At 40.4% G+C, this 21707-nt stretch overlaps 1 protein-coding gene across 2 annotated transcripts in view; it reads right to left on the bottom strand.

Moving 5' to 3' along the window:
- The window catches only part of PLCB4 (phospholipase C beta 4), a 190301-nt gene that overhangs the window by 114349 nt on the left and 54245 nt on the right, over window positions 1-21707 (bottom strand). For both annotated transcript variants that reach the window (XM_026052876.1, XM_026052877.1), the window contains exon 3: window positions 7884-7951. The gene's annotated coding sequence lies outside the window, so the exon portion shown is untranslated. The remainder of the gene's footprint in view (window positions 1-7883; window positions 7952-21707) is intronic.

Below are 21707 nucleotides of genomic sequence, written 5' to 3'. Positions count from 1 at the left end.
GATACTTGTACAAAACTATCTCCTGCCTCTTAGGGAAAAGGGAAATCATATTTTAAAAAGAAAAATAAAAACACAGAAGAGTTCTGCAAGCCTGCCCTTGGAGGTTTTGGTTGTTTGTCAAGTGGGAAGGTCTTTTTTAACATCAGTGGTCTCTAATAGATGAGGTGCTTTCAATTAGTAGACAGGCCACTATTAGTTATGTGGARGGATGGGATATGCCAGGCTCTGGCACTACTGATCACTGGTACAATGGGCGAAGAGAAAAAGGAGAAGAGGAAGTGGCAATGGGCACCTGTCTGTTCCTTTTCCTCCAGGAAAACATGGAAAGACACCACCACCAAAAAAGATGCTATACTCTCAATAATAATAATAATAATAATAATAATAAATTCTGTACTTGCTAGGCCACCACTTTATTTTTGGTTAAGTAAACTTTGTATTTGGTCAAGTAAACTCACTCAGCACACCAAAACACGGCGTGCTGGCAATACATGATATCAAAAGGCAACAGGTTAAAGAGAGGAACGTAGACGGATGGGAGGATCCCTGGAGAGAAAATGTCAGTCAATTACTCAACAACCACAGGACTTAATAGCAATGAAAAATTGCTAATGGGATATTCCTGATGGGATGTGCTTAAAAACATACAGAGAAATATTCCCTCTCTCTATCATTTTCCTCTGTTAATTTATGTTAGTTTACCAGAGGTACTTCAACACTCTGCTAGATTTTGGCTGTGCGGGCCCTTACTCTCATGCAGGCCATAAAACAGACAGTATTTCCCATGTGCAGATTCACAAAAGTGCCACAAACCCAGTGCAGAGCTGCAGAAGGAATGCCCTGCTTTATAGGAGGCAATCCTGAAGGGGCCTTTCCCTTTTCCCTTGGCCAAGCACTGCACAAAAACGTCAGCCCTGCTGGTAATGGACTATCATATATCTCACGTTCCTGCTTAAGCAGTCGTGGAGCTTTGGTCCTACATGTCGAGGGCCATATTTTCAAAGCTGCTCAACCCTTAAAGCTTCAAAAGAAGCTTTCCCTCCTTTTTATGGTCATGAGTGAAGTGCCTGGATTTTCAAGTGCAGGGCACCCAGTGAGAACAAGGAGTCCTGTTCACATCACTAGGGCAGCGAGCGGCCACCTCTCASAGGACATTATCAAAAGCTGTTCCAGCTTTGTTCTCTTCCACAGTATTGCTGCCTAATGGCACCAAACATTTCCTGCAAAATAAAGACAGGCTTACCTAATTTTTTTTCAAAATAATCAATTTGAAAAACTGGGACAGCGAACATGTGGAATGTATTAACTCGTTCTGATTTCCATGAGGTGCTGTCAGTTGGTCTGTATGAGACTAGGCCACTTGCCTGCTGGGTCAGCTTTGCGTTTCAGGAATTTAGAAACTTGCTCGGTGTGGAGGGAGGAAAAAAAATAAATAAATTCAGATATAAAAGGATCTAAGCTCAGAGCTACTTCTTCACTTTAATTTATAAAATCTAAATTCCCTAAAAAATAAATAAGTTYAGCTAATTTGGTGAGGCATAAAAGCAAGTTTACACAGTCTGGTGTGTCACTGAAGAATAAAAAAGAAAGGTGATTGAAAAGAGCTACCTCTGTTACAAATACAACTTACCAGCAGTTACATCAAASAAAGCAAACACTGAACTGAAGAAGGAAGTACAAGCCTAAACTACACCAAAATATCACGCATTTCCCATTATTATTTGTATTGGCAGTAGAAGAGCACAAGGTCTGCTGTTAGAGMATCATCAGTGATATCTCCTGCCTACTGGATCATTACAGAACCCGCATAGAGATACCATAAGGCAGTGTCATGGGAAGCCTAGGAAACAGGAGCCCTTTACTGCCATTAGAGCACAGTAGCTGCTCAAGATGCTCCTTGTTCTCTGTTTAGCATTTTTCTGAGAGAAAAAAAAACAAAGCAGAGACCCAACTCTGTTCCCCTTCCTTATCGTTATTCTGACTCTTCCTGGATATGTGTGCATGCACCGAGCACATACCTGTTTTTAGTCAACAGTGCTCCCAAAAGCAAGAACAGGCTTAATAGTGAAAGTGAATTCAACTTAATTGCAAAATTGTAAGACTTTGTTGCCACTTCTTTTTCTGAACTCGTCTCTTTTYCTCACATTTTTTTCAGCTCACATCTGAAAAATGAGCTAATTTTAAGTATTGCTGATTGACTTTTCTTTTTGGTAACTGTAGGTTTACAAGCACCCTTTGAGCACAGCAAAGCCAGGGAAGCGGCACTGCTCGGAGGGCTGCTCCCCACACCAGGGAAGCGCTGGGCACCCTACACTCGTTGCAGCACCTGATGCTCCTGATCAGGAGCCTCTCCTCAGCACAGGAGTAGTTTCATCTTCAGAAAACTGCAAGTGAGGGTAGAAAATTCTTAAGGGTCACACGTTAGTTTTAGATCATACCCTTATTAAACATACAACATCTCCGTTTTCTGTCTTATCTGTTTCTCGTCTTGCTCCTACRATCCTTCAGGGCAACTCTCGAGTTTCACAAAACTCAACAGAGCCTTGAACTACTGTTTTGATGCTCATGCATTGCAAATACACTCACAGTGAAACGCAGGCATCACCCTTAGGATGAGGCAATGAAGCAGGCAGTTCAACAAGGTAACAGGAGAATACACAAAATACACAAGAGAACAGCAGCCAAAACCGAAATGGGGTGGGGATGAGATGTCAGTGTCTGAAATCATCGCTCACAGTACCGAGATGAACAGCAGGGAAACCACCATGCTGCAAAAGCATTACTTCAGCCCCATAGCAGCACTAATCCAAGGCAAACTGCAGCCCTCTGAGAGCACTTGCTTTACTGCTTCTACCAGGAAAAGGGAGCTCGCAGTTCCCTCCCTGCTGCAGACACAGGGAGGCTTCCCCTTCTCCACCATCTCCTAATGGAGCAGCCTCCTTTGCTGGAGGGCTCATCCGCTGCTCCTCTGCACCATGGCTGATGGCCATGGGAACCTCCGAAGGCCTCGAACTCTGCCCAGGAAAGGTCTCTCGGGTACCCTGGGGCTGTGCGTGGGCACCTGGGAGCACAACCAAGGAGTTAATATTCCAGGGGCTGCTACTAAATAGAGCTTCCRCTTGCAGAACGGGCTCGCTTTTACCCTGAACATACACAAATTAAACTTTTTTTCCCCTCCAGTTAATGCTCAAGTAGAGAGATTTATTTAAGGATTACCCTCTCTTACAGTAAGCTGTAGATAAAAAAAAAATGCATCTGAACAGAAGGTTAGGCATCCACTGTATATTTGCATTATTCCACTGTAAGTAGGGAGCAGGGCATAAAGAGGCTTTCCTAAATAAAATATTTACTTTCTACTATTATTTCTATTACTTTTGGGGGTCAAMAAGGAAATATCTGTTTAAACCAGAACCAGGACTTTCAGCCACTACSTGAGATCTTGGTACGTGGTGTCTAACTGAGCTCATCCTCTCTCCAACGAGCAAAGCTGACAGTGCAGCTGTGTACTGGTGTCCTGACACCAAAGTCCTGGGGAAGCCCGTGGGAATTTATAGAAATCTTGTAAAAACARAATAGTGCCTGTTTTACAAGCACATATCTTGGGAGGGGCATGACAGGTTCTCTGTGGAAGGACCAAAAACCTTGTTCTTGTACTCACAACTAATTGCAGGGACRGAGTAAGGACAGAGTAAAGAGCATCTCAGCAAACAGAGCTAGTCCAATGTTAGAAAAGCGAAAAGCAAATGCTAGACACAAGTGCCTTCTGCTCTCAGAGTTCATTGTGGTCTCTCCTAACACTTGTTAGCCATGTAGCACGACCTGTGCAACTTTGATTTCTGCCTGGAGCAAAAAAAAAATAAAAAAAAGAAAAAAAGGAACAGCAAAATATTGTATTTTAGCTGTAAAAAGAAATGACCATCCAATAACAYTATGATCATACAAGGCTGGATCAAAGATCTAATCATCAATGGTGTCCAAGGGATGATACCTAGAGGGAGGGAGCACATTTGTTCTTTAGCTATACTTCTTCAAAATATGCTTTTGCAATCTGGTGCTCAGAAACTTCGAACCTGAAGTAAGGTTTTTAAATCTTTAACAGTTTTTTTTTTTCCATGAATGTACATAATCAGTTTTATAAATTCATACAAACAAGCTCTAAACAATGTTAAACCCAACTAACAGATAAATAGTCTAATCTCCACTCCTGGAATCCAGGCGTGGATGGCTGAGGAGACACAGCTGCTAGCTTACTGTCTACTGCTATCTCAGTATCTTTTCCTCCAAGATGCTCCTCATTCTTATAACTGCCTCAAAACGGGGCAACATGAGGATATAAAAATTTCCAGCCAAAAGAATGACTCAGTAAATYAGATTAGAACTATAACAATAAACGGTTATTTGTGTTGTGTTTTCCCCAAAGTTCTGCTCATCTGGCCCACCTTCCTTTTTTGTGACTGGTGCCTATGAGAATAAAAAGATATGAAGTCTGAAAAACCCTGTATCTAAAATAAAGGGGAAATCGGTTGGTTCTTTCTCCCCAGGAGATTTCTATGAAATATTTAATTTTTAACCAATTCAACAAACAGAAGGCAAAATGCCTGATGTGCTTCAAAGAGAAAGAATGAACAAGCAATTTTTCTCTGGCCAATATTAAGTTTCACAAAGGAGGTATTTAAGTCTTCAAAGAAAACCACATACCCTGGTTGACTTCTGCTACTGCCCCCCACCACAATTACAYGCCTTATTCCGGTGTCAGAACAATTCACTGCAACCAACAGAATCAGCAAGGAGAGAAGGAAAAGAAACAAAAGACAACCGAGGGTCCAAGCATCTCTGAAGGAGACTGAGACCCGCCACAGGCGGCACGTGAGGGGACGGTGGCACACGCAGCCTGCCCGGGCCTGGGCCCTGGCCGCGCTGTGGCCGGGCAACCCGGGCTGCAGCAGCAGCAGAGCAGCAAAACAAGCCGTGCGCTAATTGCTGTAAAGTCACCGTGTYATTTAATAACACAAAAAGCATCAGACAGAGCAACAGCTGAAATGAGATGTTTTAAACAAACTCCGTTTTTTTTTCTTAGAATTGCTTATTATATAGCAGTCCGTGTTCCCATTATTTCCATCAGGCTGCTCTGCTAAATAAATCTGTACCASCGTGAAATCTCATGCACTTAATGGAAAGAAGGTTTACTAGTATCTCTGCTGCAAGGACTGAGTCTTTTACACTTTTAGCCTGAGATTGCAGCCTTTACACTTTCAATATTCCTGTAGGAAAAAAAACTATTGAGAAAACTATTTGAGAARGTTTCAAACAGGTTTCCAAGCCAAGTATAAAACAACCAGAGCCAACAAAGCCATTGTAGGCTTAATTACAGCATGCAAATGCAGTTGATGAAGATAAATCTTCATGGATCATGGCATTCTTTTTAGAGAACACTGAACCCAGATGCTACGTTTTAGGATTTATTTATTTATTTATTTATTTTTTTTAATGCTCACTTTTAAATTAAAATGCTTCCTAACAAATATAAGTGAGTCCAAGGGTAACCTAATTGTTTTTGGCATTTTGGATCGTAAGTAATTAGGGCCACGCTGCAATTTAGAAAGGCCACGTGTCTGCATGCATCCGTACACACCAAAAGCCCCCTGCACCTGATTAACGACGTGAGCACTGTCTGCATTCCAGGAGAGGCAGATACTGTTTCCCTCCCAGTGCTCAGCACTTGGTTCTCCACTTGGTTTCTGAAGAGCACACGTTGTCCTTGGCTCCATACAAAYGGCCAGACAGAATTCTGGTGCTGTTTGATGGTTGTCAATTGTAGTTGACATGCTATTGTCAACTCCTTCGCCCCTTGGGAGTACAGCATCCACCCACAATTTCTCAAGTGCCAGTTAGTAAGGTCTGCCTAGCCCTAGCCAGATTTCCAGGAAAATGATATAATTTTTCATTGTTCTAATCACCGATTTAAGCTTTAGCAATAATATAAACAGCTTCAATATAAGCATTAGCAGTTAACATCAGTTAACACTGAATCATGTGCAACAGCAAAGGGGAAAAAAAAGAAAAACCACATCMATGTTTGGTAAATCTTGGAGAATACGGAGCTGGGAATAGGAGATCARCTTGAGTTGTTTAGTCTAGGATTGAGGCAATTTTGTAAGTGTATGAAGTAATTCCACAACCTTTACCAGGCAGACTCCTCTTTTCCTTCACTACCAGGTACATGAGGACTTTCTCACAACTAAGACATAGCAGAAAAGCTTCAGTCTTTCATGAGTGCTGATTATGAGGTTTCCTTGGCTGATTCAGAGCACCCATTCCGCTAGGAATGGTGGCCTAGAGAGCAGTGTGGCTGCTTCACGRTGACTGTGATATGATAAACTATGGTTTATCGTTGAACTGCTATTTAAGTTTTCCAGCTTAATTCAACAGATTAAACTGAGCCCATGGCAATGAGCTTTCAGGACACACCAATGCATGCCAAGGAGTGAGACATTCAGCAGCAGCAGAGGAATATGTCTGATGTTTCTTAGTGCAAACTTCAGAGAGGTCTAGAACAACCCTATGATCCCTTCTCTTCTAGGAGGTGCCAGTTAGGCAATATATCCTGCTTTACTAGTCCTCAAGTGAGCAGGTGGCAGTAGCCTCAGTAAGGTAACAGCAAACAGAGCAGGGGTGATTTGAGATGCAACTCTTTGGGGCCTGGAGGATTCCTTGGGGCTTGATATTTTGAATAGCTGTCAAAATATATAATGAAAGACTGACGGAAAGATATCTTGCTAAATCTAGGTCACTGAGCCAGTATTTGTCAGCACATCGTAGGCTTTGCACCCCAGCAGCTCARTCTGCTGCCAATGTCATATGCAGATTTATCTGTGACAGCAGGGTTCAAAATTCAGTCATGAAGAGGTCTGATTTAGAGAGAGCAAGAATGAGATGGAACATCTGGCTGATCTTTTTGTTGGCTTGGTTTTGTCATGAAAATTACTGAGATTAGTACGAAACAAACTAGAGCTTGGCAAGGGCCAAGGATGTGTTACATTTTTGCTGGAGTGACCTGCAATCTGGGATTCCCGAGAACTGCCCAGTTCTGTGCCCTTCTGCACAGAACTGTTTCCACCRTTACTTTATGAATTTTCTCTTCACAGCTTGGTCATCCATATGGTCATGCATCCCAACTAACCCCACACCAACTGGGTGAGCTCTCTTTAGAGAAATAATGATAACAACAGAATCTCAGAATTCACCAGCCACTATTTTTTTCCAGTGCRAACAACTTGTGCACTAAATGCTACAGTCAAATCCCCCTGACAATCAAGCTGACTCCTCAATTACAAAGCTGTCTGGTTAAGCAACGTGTTCAGGTTATGAAGATTTCAGTGACATTACTAAGTCCCTGAAATTTCTACCCACAAGAATGACTTGTTCATGTCTCTATGGCACAGTGTGCTACCCCAGCCACAATGACACCACTATACAAAAAGATTGTGTGTCTTTTGCTTTGTTCTTTAAGACCAAAATTAGCTCCTGATCCACTTAAAGCTGGCACCACAATAGAAACCACAAGAACGATGGTGGCAGGCTGTGATTTAAAAAATAGCATAGGACAACACTGCTATGAAATACTTCAGATCTAGAAATCACCTCCTAAAGCAACAGCCTCTTTGTTCTCCGACATCCTTAATCAGTTTAATTGTACCAATTGCAAGATAATTTATGTGAAGACTAGTAACATACCCATAAACATGTAATTGATTCTAAAGGGTAATGCAATAGTGAACTATAAGCTTAAACTCATACATTAAAGAAACAGAAAAAGAAGGTGAAATACCACATTCATAAATTCCACTCAACCGTAATTTCCAATTTAAAAGCAAGTAACTTACAAGGTAGTTCTGGACTGGACGAATAAGCAGAAGTCTAGTTAGATTGATGTGCTGGAAAACTCTTCCTTCTGTGAAACAATAAAGCAAGAGAAGATTAGCATAAAGCTGGCATTGTCCACTGCATCTCAGTAGGGGCAAAACCACCTCTTGTATAGTCCATATGGGTATGGTATCAAGAGAAACATTTCAGAGCAGAGACACTTAAAGATAAACTATGACAAACTATGACTGATAGCATTGGAAGCTCTGGATGAGGCACGTCATTCCCCACTGCATTGTACCAGGGCAGTGTTTAGCATTCATAAAGCATCCTGGATGATTAATAATCATCACAAAGCAGCAGCTGAACAGTGCTGCCACATTTATATCTTCCCAGAATAAATGCTAGCTGATTTTAATTGTTTGCATTTCGTGTCTCCTTTGGACGAGAAACATGAACTCGGGAAGATTTCATGTTACAAGGAATAATGGGCAAGCTCCAGGAATACAAGACTCGGGTAAAGTGTGAGCAAGAGTCGCATTATAGAACTTGAGGAGCCCCTGTGTGGTTTTCACACACGTCCTTTTTTAAATTCTCTGAGCATCTAGCTGGGCCAGGTTTCACCCACAAGCTGTTACAACTAAAACATTTTGGAAGAGCACAGCAATATCATCTGTTTTTCCATAGCACCTCAGAGCTGTAGTCATGGGCCACATACTATTTTGCCTGGCACTACACCAGAATAGAATCAAACATTTCCTATCCCGAACAGCTTATAACAAAACAAGTTGCTAGAGACCCATGCAGGTAAATGAAGGGATGTTAAAAATAAGGAGAGAATATTGTTTGGACAAGAGTCTTGAAACGGTGGTTTGTTTATGAAGACTTCATACACGGAACTGCAGAAGAATAACGAGGTAGATGCCAGATGTTACACTGGCACTTTCTGAAGTGCAAGACACAGCAAAAATCAGATTATGAAGCTCTTGAGTCAAAAATGCAAAAAGTAAACAGTAAGTCTTAGGTCCTGGACTGGCTGGGCTGAGAAGAGCTTTCTTATTACTGAGAGAGACAGAGAAGAGGTGACGGTCACTGGGAATCACAGTGAAGGACCTCAAAAGTACAAAAGGGCAGTTATGTTTGATGCACAAGAAGCCAGAAGTAGGACAAGCAAACAGGGTAATGACACCATCAGAAGAGCAGGCTAAAAACTGCAGAAACATTTAAAATTGATTTGAGTGTYCTAAGACTGCATTTTTCAAGGCCAGCCTGTTACAATAACAGAAACATGAGATAATGAGAATCTGGAGAAAAGATTAGATGTGTGCACAGATAAGAGGCTTTTTCCAACAGCTGTTCAGCACCCTGCAGAATCCCCTCCATGCAACAGCCTTTATGCTGTGACCCCAGGGAATCTGAGTGACACCCAAAACTGTGGGTCACAGGAATGCAATGGCYGTGCTCAAAGCATTGAAGAAAGTCCATCTAGGGGAGAGAAAACAGAGCAGAAGAATTTGGAGGAGAACAAGGATAACAGGAGGCAACTGCAGGAGCGCATGAAGGGTGATGACAGTTTTTAGCTGTGTTTGTCCGTTTAAGAGAAAACTGAAGGAAACCGAGCAGACATAAAGTACCTCAACAGCAGATGGACCTACGAGATAAAAGAAAATCTAAACTTTTAGGGGTCTATTAAAAGAGCAATTCTGAAAATCAAGGTATAAAACCCACCTTCATGTTCAGTCTTCAAATGAATCTACAACAGAAGTCTGACAGCACTGTAACAGTTAGACCATGCTACCCGAGGGACCTGAAATGGCTTGTCACTCTTTTCCTACCCTTCTTAATTAAGCAAACATTGCCCGTTCCCGATGTGGGTTAAGTCACAGCTAGCTTAGGGCAAGATCAGTCAAATATTGGGCAAACACAAACTCTGGAGCCCATCTAAAAAGCACATTGAAGGGTGATTCACATACTTCATGCTCCCTAGTCTACAAAAAGTGCAAAGGCATTTGGATGTTTTTCATACAAGCACAGATGAAAACCTGTGTACTATTTTCTAGGGTCTCTCAAGAAGAAAGGAATAAACTGCATTTACTTCTGTCTAGGAGTAAGTTAAAGTTCACAGACCACGGCACTGAACACTAGTGATACATGGAAAGATCTGCAGAGATAACTGATAGCACGCTATCACCATAAGAAAATCCATACATGATCCTCACCAACATAGACTCTACTGCATATCCAGACCTAAAACAAAGCTTCACGCTAACCACTCCAGCAGCTCCAGTTGGAGTTATTTAACTTGAAACTTTTTTGTAAACAGAAGGGAGGAGAAAAAAAAAAGAAAAAGGAAAAGGAAAGAAGASTCCTGGTCCTACATAAAAAGGCTTTTTGTATTAGGCAATGCATAGCAAGACTGTCAAGGGTAAGAAATGCTTTCTCTGTCAGGRAACTAGCAGTCATTACTATGCCAGGTTTTGGCATCTGACCCTTCTCTGCACAGTCTCCAAAAGACAAAGTTCATCTTTGTCTGAACCTGAGGAACACAAAAACAGGAGTTCCTCTTAGCCTTGTTCTTCCCAAGAAAGATCTCAATAGTGCTCTGAGGAGAAGAAGGAACAAAGGGAAATTTTAGATCTTTTTTTCCCCCTCAATTCCACTTGGAAAGGTCTTGCTCCCAACTCTATAAGTAGTCTCCAGTCAATCTTTTTCAAGAAACAACAAAAAATCTTGCCAATTTTTTATTTTTTGTAGAAAGAACACACAAATGATCAATAGAAATATCAGAGGCATCTTTCAGAGTCATAAAGAGGAGCCTGTTTGCCCGAAAGCTTTTTTATTGGTCTCACCAGGTAGCCTGATAAAAGATATCATCTCTTCCTACAACTCTTGATTCTCTCAAGGTTAAAGAGAGAAGAAGAACAAAAAAAGTAATATTTATGTAATATTTATAAACAATTAATAAGAGGTGGCCCTGAGGCCTAACTTTATTATCACATGATGCTAACTGAAATCTGGGGCTTGCTTAAACAAACTGTGAAATGAGCTGTCAARTGGAAATTATGTGCATAGCTACAGAATAATAAATTAAAGTATAAGATTAGTTTGATCAACAATAAGAGAAGTACAGCATAAGTTTTGATTTATAACTACATAAATGCGTCCACAACCACACAGCCAGCCTGTTGTACATCAAGCCATATATTTCTCTTATTTTTGTCACGTCAAGTTCTAAATCACATTGCATAACTTATAAATCACCATGTTGGAACCTCTTTATTACACTATGCATGACAGTGCTCAACCAAGCAATTTAGCAATGGAACCAGTGGAGATCACAGAGCTGTCCTTGTGCCCTTCAGACTACTGACTCTCAAGCTAACGATGGCTGTTCAAGAGTGAMGTAGAGCTAGATGCAGAGTTCATTAAGCCTTTCTGCTTGCAAGCATGTTCTTTTGCATTGTTATCTTTTTGCAAATCAGTAACACAGGGCTGAACTGTGCTGGCAATCCAGCTCAACACAGAAAGCAAGAAAGCCACAGGTACACATTGCTCATGACCACGACACCACTCTCTGCATAAAGGCTGAATAATTGGAGGGAATCACACGGGACAGACCTATCCCCCACATCAGCCCAGGCACAGATTGCCACTCCAGACACTCACCACCACAGAGCAGAGGCCCCCTTTTCACCCAGGGCCCATCAGGGGCGACAGACTTCCACAAATCCCACTAACATACAGCCAAAGCCAAAGCCACGACAAAATCTGCAAGGAGCAAATGCTCCCATGTGGGGCCGCTGTGCCCAACTCCCCAACCTCCATCAAGAAACAGACAGCAATAAATGGGTTAGACACAGCTCACACCTCCACCAAGAGCGAGTGGCACTGCCAGYATATGACCAGGAACAGGGACCCAACAGAGGAGAGAAAAATAAAACATATGTCCTACTCGTTTCTAAAAATGCAAATATTCAATCATTCTAAAGAACATAGATAATTATGTTTAAGTTTAGTAACTGCCAAAGCTAACAATACCAAAGCTATCTGGTCCCTAGTGGAACTAGTCAGCTGTACAGAATGCTAAAAATTGAAATATTTTATTGTTGCTAAAGGAAAAAATYTGTGATTGGAAGCCCTGCAGTAGAATTCCAGGCAGAGCAGTAATTTCTGTCATAACAGAAGAGCTAATAGACCATGTGGAAGATTAATAAGGCAGCCAGCGTTTGTGACAACACTGCTGGATGGTGATGGGGGAAGGAGAGCGAGGGGAAACCAGCACTGTTTTCTTTTCTTGAAGAATATTGGCCTTGATGGGTTTTATGACAGCAAAGTACTTCTGGCCAGAACAAGCTGATAAAGACATATGGTCAAATCTGCCCAACCGTGGCACCCAGCAAAAAACATGTACTTAGAGAAATTCATAACATCTTTGTAGGGAGCCAGCAGGAAAAGCAAGGATTTTGTACACAGAAGTTTAAATGTCTGTATTAAGTCACTGTGATCTTCCTCTGAAGGCCTTTAAAAACATATAGGGTAAGTGAACACAAGGCCCACTGGCACCTTCTCTCAGGGGACTGCTTCGCCAGGCACCAGAAAAGCAGGGACAATCCAAGTTGACCACTACGATTTCCCAGCGACAAAGCTGTTTTAAGAGTTTCCTACCATCTTTGGTGCAGAATTAGGTAAACCAATATTTTTCCACTGTGACACTCATATGGCTGTGTCTATGCGGTGGTCTGAGAGACCCTGAAATGATGCCAGTAAAGAAAAACAGCCTAAGCCCTACTCTTTCCCTTTTTATAAAGGCATGAACACAGCTGAGGGAAGAGCACATTATAGTGGGGTAAGAAAAAGCTAAAGAAGAGAGAATCTCTCAGAAGAAGTTTTTCACCAGGTCAGGTCAACATGGGCCTGCCCCCTTACATTCCTATTGAGGGAGGGCAGATGCACTCATCTTTTTCTTCAGTATTACCCTATGTGCACTTTAATTGCAGTATGCTAACAGCAGTTGGCATTTCACAAAACGCTAGAGCTAGGGATTAATGTTTTAAAGGATTTAAAGCCTGGGATTTCATACAGCTTTACAACCGTAAGGAAAATTGACTTCTGCAGAGGGTTGTAATGGGAGCAGTAAAAACATCATGCCCAAATGTATGTTGGGAAGAAAGATGGTATGGAGAATGATGGGATTATAAAGGCCAACATCCAGTAGTGCGTTACAGTTACAGAAATACACAGAAAACAGGGAAGTAAAACTCTTAACTCTCCTCTGGACTTTACAATTGCTCTTTCTTTGGGGGTCAAGCACATTTCTGTTGGTTCTGGTGCATACATGTGTCACGATCAAGGAATCATCCAATGTTCAATCCCTACGGGGAAGTCCTAGGTTCACAGATGCCAGTGGGAAAATCTCAGCTGACATCATTAAGCCCTACCAGAGGCTCCCAAACAATAATAAGCAAGTAACTTGTAAATAACACAAGGAAATAGTTCTTCTTGAGTGCAGTCATGGGCCTTTACSTAGGCCCGCCTTGCACATATGTTAGGCTGAGCCTAGCGGGTATTTGCCTGTGTGCAGCCCTCTTGCCTAATCTTTACAGTCTGGGACTGTTTTGCACCTCTACTTTTGGCATCAAGCTCTCACATTCCCCTTTGCAAAGATGTAAGTTTTAAATCTAAATACATTATACTCTTCCTCTTTCTGGCAGTGTGCTACATCTTTTACAGTATTTTCATCATTCACTTGAAAAGATCAAAATGTAAAATGTAGAGAATCCTCCAAACCACAAGTCCATTTTAAGAAAAAAAATATATCAGCACATGTGTACATGTACACGTACACCTATAAGGAAGGTTTGCAAAATCGTCTCACAGAAAGCCACGATTGCCACAGAGTAAACAAGAAACTCGGAGGAAGCAGGATACAACTGAAGCAGGAAGGAGAAGCCAACAGAGTGTTGCCATCACAGCAGCAACTGCCTCCTTCAGCTTTATRAAACCCAGGTTTTATTGGAGATGGCACCAACATCACCGTCCTGCATGGACCCCRTGTGGCAACCACAAGCAGTGGTTGTACATGAGTACTCAGGGCCTTTTCCACAGGCAAAGCCAGGGGACTAAAAGCAGAGGGTGCACTCCCTTCCACACACCCAGCAGCAGGCCAGGAGCCTGGGACCGCTTTCCTCGCCCGCTCCCACTCTTTCCCAGTTCCCTAGGGCACAGCAGGGTTCAAGGGATCTCCCTCAYGGAGTGCCAGCGAGGGAAGTGGAGAGGCAACAAAATACACGACCCAAGTATTTGTGCCCATGCCTAGGAACCGCATGCATGAAATATAAACTAAACAGCAAACGTCAGCTAGTCTGCAGCCAGGGAAAATACCATTTATTTCCTCATTTGTACTTGCTGAAGATGGAGGTGTTCCAGGTAGCCCAGTTCTGTGACAGATTGCAAAGGGAATCACTAAGCAGAAATTGCAGGTGATAATTCTGCAAAATCTCACTTTGCTGCCTCAACACTTAAGCCAGGAGGCAGACAACAATGGCCCAACACCGAGTGCAAAGTGCTTATGGATTTTCTCAGATAGCAGTAACTTGACAGTACAACACAATAAAGTCAGCGCAAACTAATATCGTCCAAAAAAATAAGCAGCATATTTTACACACATATTTAGTCTTTTTTTCCCCATCTATTTCTATTTTCTTCAGAACTCAAAATGAAAACAGATTTCTTCCACATATTATACTTTCACTGGTGATAGGACTCAGAGAAAGAATACATTGATTTGCATCATAGTTTGCTTGGAGTATAATGAGCTATTTTAGCATCTTAAGTGTCCATTTTCAGATTGTGGTTATGAAAATTGAGAATTTATGATATAAAAACTAAGTAGAATAGAAAAGTTACTTATTTTGCTAAAGAAATGAAGAAATAATATAGGAATGTCAAGGAAACAAAGACCTGTATTTTTGCTGCTGTTTCTCCTTCTGTGTGAAAAATAATGAAGTGAATGGGTAACTATTCATGATATTTTTCCTACTCTCTTCAATGTTTCTGTTCAATGTCTGGTCTTGGTTTAAATTACTATGTTAATTCCCAATATATCATTTACATTAGACATATTTTTGACCAGAAAAGTATTTTTTTTTATTTTTTATTTTTTTTTTATTTTAATGTTCACTTTAGGCTCACTTTCCTATTTACTTAATGCTATTTATTTATCTGTAGAGTTGGTAACAAAAGTTGTCTTAAAAAAAGACTCAATATTTTTAGCATCTGAATAGAAAGTGCCTTTTGGAACACAACCTTTCTCTTGTCAGTTAGATCTCCACAAACCTATTTTACAAATTATGGCCCTGATTCATTCAGCCCAGGATCACACCTACTTACTTAACAGAGCTTCAATTATGGGGAGCTCAAATGAGGTTAGATGGAGCTCTTACAAGCTCTAGTAGCTTTTATCATTAGAAGACCAGCTGGGACATGGTTTCCTTGGGCAAATGACAGATGTCTCCCATGATGATCCCATCCAAGATCAAATACCTGGAACATTATGCTGTAAAGTTACCTGTGAGTAAGCTGTGACACAAACCGTCTCGGGTGACAAATTTATTCAGTAAATGCTCACAAAGGTTACAGAAACAGTCTCTAAAACAAGATTTTACATTTTAACTGTCTGCTACATTACCTTTGAGGCCACAATGCCCTCCTCTAGAGTAGCGCATCTCCATTTTACTATTTAATAATAATAATTTTTCTTCTTTCTCCAATTCACCGTGAACCCAAAGGCATTCAATTCTGCAACATGCACTGCAGTTTTAATCCAGAATGTCACTTAGGCACATATTTAGCTTACACATGCAGGACCACTGCTTTAAATACACAACTTGTACTCTGTCTCAACCCTCTAGTCCTTATAAGTTTATCAGCACTTCAACCAGAAGCAAGAGGCTAACTATGATCTTAGGCAGGAGGAGCAAGATGGAGCTTATGAAACTCTGGCCCTGYTGCAATCACTGACTCCTCAGGTGAGATGTGGCTGGACACACCTGGATCTGGAGTCCATGGTGGTCACTTGGAGATGCCAAATTGCCTGAGTGCTCTTCCTTCCCCCAGGATCTCCTCCCCGGCTGCTAGCCTGGCTTTCACCTCTGCCATCCTCATATGTTACAGGCTCATACGTTAGAGGCCACTCCTGGCAAAAACAGCCTAAGGAATTACAAGAGGGCTTTGGGAAAAGTCTCATACCAAATTTGAGCAGCTGTGACAAAGTTTGTTTTTAATTCCTATGCCTTGGCTGGGGATCAAGAAAAATCCTCTTGCAGCCCTCATTATGTTGCTGAGTCCCAACCGGCAGATTTGCTGGGAAGAGACAGAAGATGACAAAGCCTTCCTATTGCAACAAAATATCAGTTTCCTAAGAAAGTTCCAGAATATTCCACAAAAATGGSTATTTGGCACTCCTGGAGAGTCTGAGTATTCGTATTGTAAGATGTATTCATACGAATGACACTGCATAAATAATAATATAAATACAGGYTTTTATTAAAAACCTATAGGCACAACAATATTTCTTCTTCTACTGAAGCCATCCAAAGCTTACAGTTGGCCCAATACTGGATATAATGAGACTYCATAACAATGGGACACCAGCTCTGTAAGATTATTACTTCCACTTATGCATAGGGGGACACAAAATGCCATCCTATTTGTGTTTCCAAGCCAGCTACTGTGAGATGCCTTTTTAACAAAGCAGCACTCGGGAATCGCTTGCTAAACTTTTGCTATGTCTCTTGTTTAAAAACACATCGCCTTTGGAAGTTACGCATCAAAAAAAAAAATAAAAGCTTGGAATATTATAACATACAACCAGAATGTTAATCGTTTCTGTGCTCAAAGTTCTTATCTGAGAAAGAGCTCACAAACACTGAGAAAGAGCTCAAAGAAAAAAATAATCTCATGATGCTAAAATTCTGTATTAGAGGAGGAAAAAACATATTTAATATATGGTAGGAACAAAAAAAGTAAAAAAAAAGTCCCATTCTTAAGTTTAGAATTAAACTAAACATTTTAAATACCAAAGTAACAATGAAACTTTGATGGCATTTTCAGTGTATATGAGTGCATGCTTGACTAAATGAAAATAATGAAGCAAACCAGTATAATTTATAGTGGAAATACACAAATTTGCAAAGAGCTAAACATAYACTTTCATCCAAATGGACTCTATGATGTAAACCATCTACATTTACATTTGATTAAATAGGAGATTTTTGTCCAAATAGAGACCTCGTGAAGAACTGTGCTCCAGCAAATGTTCAAACCAACTTCAATCTTTGAATTAAATCTTACCCAAAATTTATGTTAGCCCTATTTCATTTTATAATGGTTACCTGCGAAATGACAGGGGAAAAACAAAAGATTTAATGGACAGTTGCTGTTCACTATTGTTTCTCATGAAAATTTGCAGTAATTAAGTAAATTGCACTAAGATGTTACTGCAGCGGCATGAAAGAGCATCCAGCATTAAGAAACTGAGATTAGACCAGTACACATAATGCTAAAAGTTACTTTGTAGAAACAGGAGAACATTCTGTACTGAAATTAAAACACTCTGCATAACCAAAGTAACAAAGCGTGAAAATTACTTCATTTAGGACTTCCAAAAAGACTACTTTGAAATTATATGGAAGTTACACAGAGGTCTTGATCTTTTGAACTTGTATACAATTAAGCTTGTGATATATCCCACTTCAGTGGAGTTTGTCATGGGGAAAAACAATGATTAATTTGAAAACAAAGCAAGAGGATGAAAACATCAATCTACTCTATGATAAAACTGAATAAAAGATCTAGAAATGAGCACCATTCAGGTGAGCTCTTGGATAAAGATTAAATTCTTTACAGTCTCCAGAAAAGCAAACAATAAGCAAAAACAAGAGTGACACAAAGATAAAAAGAACAAATGAGCTAGAGACAAAAAAAAAAAAAAAAACCATATGCATGTTCATTTTTCTTGTGTGATTTTTTATATGTATATGTCTAAATACAGACATATTTGTAAAATAAAATTGCTATTGTTTTAGTGAGAGTCTTTCCAGATGAACTTTAAAAATTCTGACATTAACATGACTTTGCATTTTTCCTTTTCTTTTAATATACAGGCAATAGTCTACATAGCCACTACATTTTCCCTGCAACCTAAACCTCCAAAAGCTAAAAGTAAACCCTTTCCAAGAGAAAGATGCTTTTCTTTAGGCATTCCTAAAATTCCCCATGATCATTACTGAACAGAGAGGCTATTCATTGGGATCCTGTTACTGACTCCCACATACTGAAGTGCAGAGCGCGCCTCGGAGCAGGCAGGTGGAATGCAAGTGATTTCATCTGGACTGCATTTGGCCCTTGCAGACCTCATTACAAAGCTCTTTGGAATGAGCTTAGGGAAAACGCAAGAAATAAACCACMAAGTAACTGTATTGTAAATTGAGAGGGTCACAAATGAAGCTGCACTAGGTTGCCTTTAAAGAGCAACCAAATACCTCATCCTTTTACAAGCAGAAAATTGTTTTTCCTTTCCAGAAACCTATGTGATCTCTTACATTTGCCATTACAGGAAAAATACCACAACAAACCAGAGAAGTCATAGCTGGTAATGCTTAAAAGTGTTCTACCATTAGAGCTGTATAACTACAACTGAGCTGCACAATTACAATGAAACCTTTTTTTTTTTTTTTTTTTTTTTNTTTTTTTTTTTTTTTTTTTTTTTTTAATTATTTTGTGGGTTTTTGCTGGCCGTGTTAGAAGTCTCCAGTGTAAGATCAGCTTTCACTTCTGTTTTCTACATTCTGTCCTACACAAACTCCCCAAAAAARTAGAGAAACTGCATCCCTGGCTTTTGCAGGCTCCAGGTTTTTCCAAGGGTATCCTTCTTCTGAGGAGCTTGGTTATGAATCAGGCAGTGAGTGGGATTTTCAAATCAATGTGAGTTCTGTCACTGACTCAATTAGAGCTAGGATTTCATCCAAAGGATGCAATCATACRCTATTTAACATTGTCTGTAGTGTAAACTGTGATGTGAAATACAGTTTGACTGTTAAAGAACCAAAAAGATGTCTAGCAACATTCCGGTTCACTGTATTTTCAAAATTTGCCTTCTCTAAACTCAGCTTCTACATAAGAACCTTTTATATTAAAAGCTGAAATTAAAAAAAAAAAAATGTGTAAAAGAAAAACAAGTTGTTTCTCCAAGCAAAAAGAACAACATTGTGAAGTAGACATGTTCATCAGGACAATAGCCGATCAGTTTGAAGTTATCAGGATCATTGATTTGATAAAAACTAGCTACAATAGTGACTGAAAACTAAACAAAGAATGGGAAAAAAAAATCTTGACACTTTAAAGAGAGAAAACTTCTTGTCTTAAAACGAATAAGTTGATCCCCATGCAAAGAGGCAGCCAGCATGACTTTTCAAACCAAGTATATGYGTTTAAAGTGTTTTAAAGTAGGGAAGAAAAAAGAAAAAAGAGGAATTACCTGCAGAGCAGAATGGGGCTGTTACTGACACAGGGAGTTTGTTGGGAGGAAACGGGGCATGACAACCGCTGTACACAGGAGAGAGGCGATTACGCTGTTCAGCTGACGAGCTCCCTGATCAAATTCCACACTACAGAAATGCCAGAGTAATTTCAACTGGCCTGCAGAGATGCAAGAAATAACAGCACATTTCCACCATCCGAAAACGGGCCCAAGATTCAAGCCATGAAGCTTTAGGTGCTGAAAGAGCACACGGCCAAACTGTGCTAAGTCAGCCAGGCTCCCTCCATGGTAAAGGGAGGCAGAGATGGTCAAAAGTGGTGCTTACCATGAAAGGTGCCCAGGAAACTCACTATTGTGTATGGTTAGAGAACCTGTTCCCATCTCCACCCAAGTCCTCTCTGAACATTGCACCAGAGAGAAGTGGGATTACAAGTAGGGATGTGTCATGCAGTAGTGGTGCAGACACAGCTTCCTACCGTGCTCCTGCAGTGCTTAATAACAACTTCTCAACAAGTATTTAAAGCACTCTGCTTATGTTAAGAGGACTGCATTACTATGACGTAATTCTAGAAGCCAGATAAAAATAAATATTTCATTACATTTCACAGGAATCCCAACAATATTTGCTCTATTTTGTTACTTTTGTTCTACAGGAAATAAGGTTTTACAGAAATWGCTGTAGAGATGGCTATTTCTCTTTTCTAAAAATGGTTTGATATCAAAAGAACAAAACAGCAAAAAAAGATATTAGCAAAGACAGAAAGTCAAATTCAACATATATTAAAAATGTAAGACATCTTCAAGTAGCAAGTTAGAATTAAAACAGGGCTTTAAATGAATCATGTGCCTTTATTTGTGAATCTCTACTCAACTTACCGCAGTTCTCTGACACAAAATTGAATAAACAAATAGTTCAGAATTGATTAATCAAACCCATCGTGTAAATATTTTATTTCATTTGAATGTTTAAAAAGGAAAACGTCTTGAGCGTGCCCTAAGTCAGGCCCATCATAATTTAACAATAATGTATCCAGGCAGCCGCTAAGTCAATGAACCTTTGGTTGCCTCAGTTCACAACCCACCGCTGTTCCCTACCAGCAGCTCCGTGCTATCCATTCCGATCAGCTATTTCCCTGTGCAATCAACTGTCTCCTGCCTGCCCATATGAAGCTTTCAGACTTTATGTCACTAAGGCATTGCAATGCAACACTTGTCCCCAATTAGAAAGGTCCTGATTTTAGAAGGGGATTGGTCACATAAATTGGATGCATTTCAAACAGTATCACAGTGCTTTCACATGGTTATACCCACACACTGTTGATCTGTTTTTATGATTTCATGGTAATATTTTTAATGTTTTATATTTTTTTCTTGTACTTTATTGTGCGAATGAAGGAGAACTTCACTGTTTCCCACTGCCATATGCATCCTCCAGTTAAAAATAAGCCAAAAGAATGAACAGCAAAGCATGCAAACAACCAGGGAAGCGCCACAGCATTTAACTCCATAGAGCTGAACARATCATGCAAATAAAATAGGTGTTTACAGGCCCTAATTGATTGAATGCATACAGGAAACATTAAAATAACATTAACTGCTGTGAAGGTAAAAACTTTCCATCTTTTATTGGGCATTTCCTTCTCTGCTCTACTTCACTGACAGCACACTACGGTAACAGCAGGCAAAGTGTGTTTGAGATGTATGTTTGAGAAAGCCTTTCAGWGTTTAAGATACCTCAGCTAAAGGCTGTATGAAGGGTTTGATGAAAAAAAGAAAAGTGTTTGAAAAAGGCTTCCTAAAATTTAAAATGTGTAAGTAATTAGTATTCACTTATTCTTTTACTACTTCAACACTATAACCTGCTCTGCACTGGGAGATTGATTTACCTTAGCTTTATCAGCTTTGCAGGCTTAAAACACAAAGTACAAAGTATGTAGGTGAAGTTACAGCCATGGAAAGATAACATTATATCCTTACAGATACTAAGGGAAGTGGAAAGTCGGCTTTTATCAGGACGCCTGAATCCACCCTTGGGTGTGTGCTGGTTTAATTACATTGGCCAGCATAAAAATAAATAAATAAAAGGCACTTTAAAACATTAACTAGCAAAAAGCACAGATCTTTTCTACGTATGCAGTTACTCTTATATAAGCCTAAACGCGGGGCTGGTGCTCTGCACTGATGCTCTCCCACCTGCCGGGCGGCTGGAGCATCCCCACGGGTGGGAGGTCGCCCACGCGCACGCAGGGCTGCAGGGACAGGCTGATCCATGGGCTCCCGGCCTTGCCCTCTCCACCAAACGGGT

Source organism: Nothoprocta perdicaria, unplaced genomic scaffold, assembly GCF_003342845.1.
Source record: "Nothoprocta perdicaria isolate Ctin4 unplaced genomic scaffold, notPer1 scaffold_93, whole genome shotgun sequence".
In the NCBI taxonomy this organism is placed as follows: domain Eukaryota; kingdom Metazoa; phylum Chordata; class Aves; order Tinamiformes; family Tinamidae; genus Nothoprocta; species Nothoprocta perdicaria.
The sequence above is the reverse complement of the archived record's forward strand: the minus strand, read 5'-3'. Positions and strand labels throughout refer to the sequence as shown.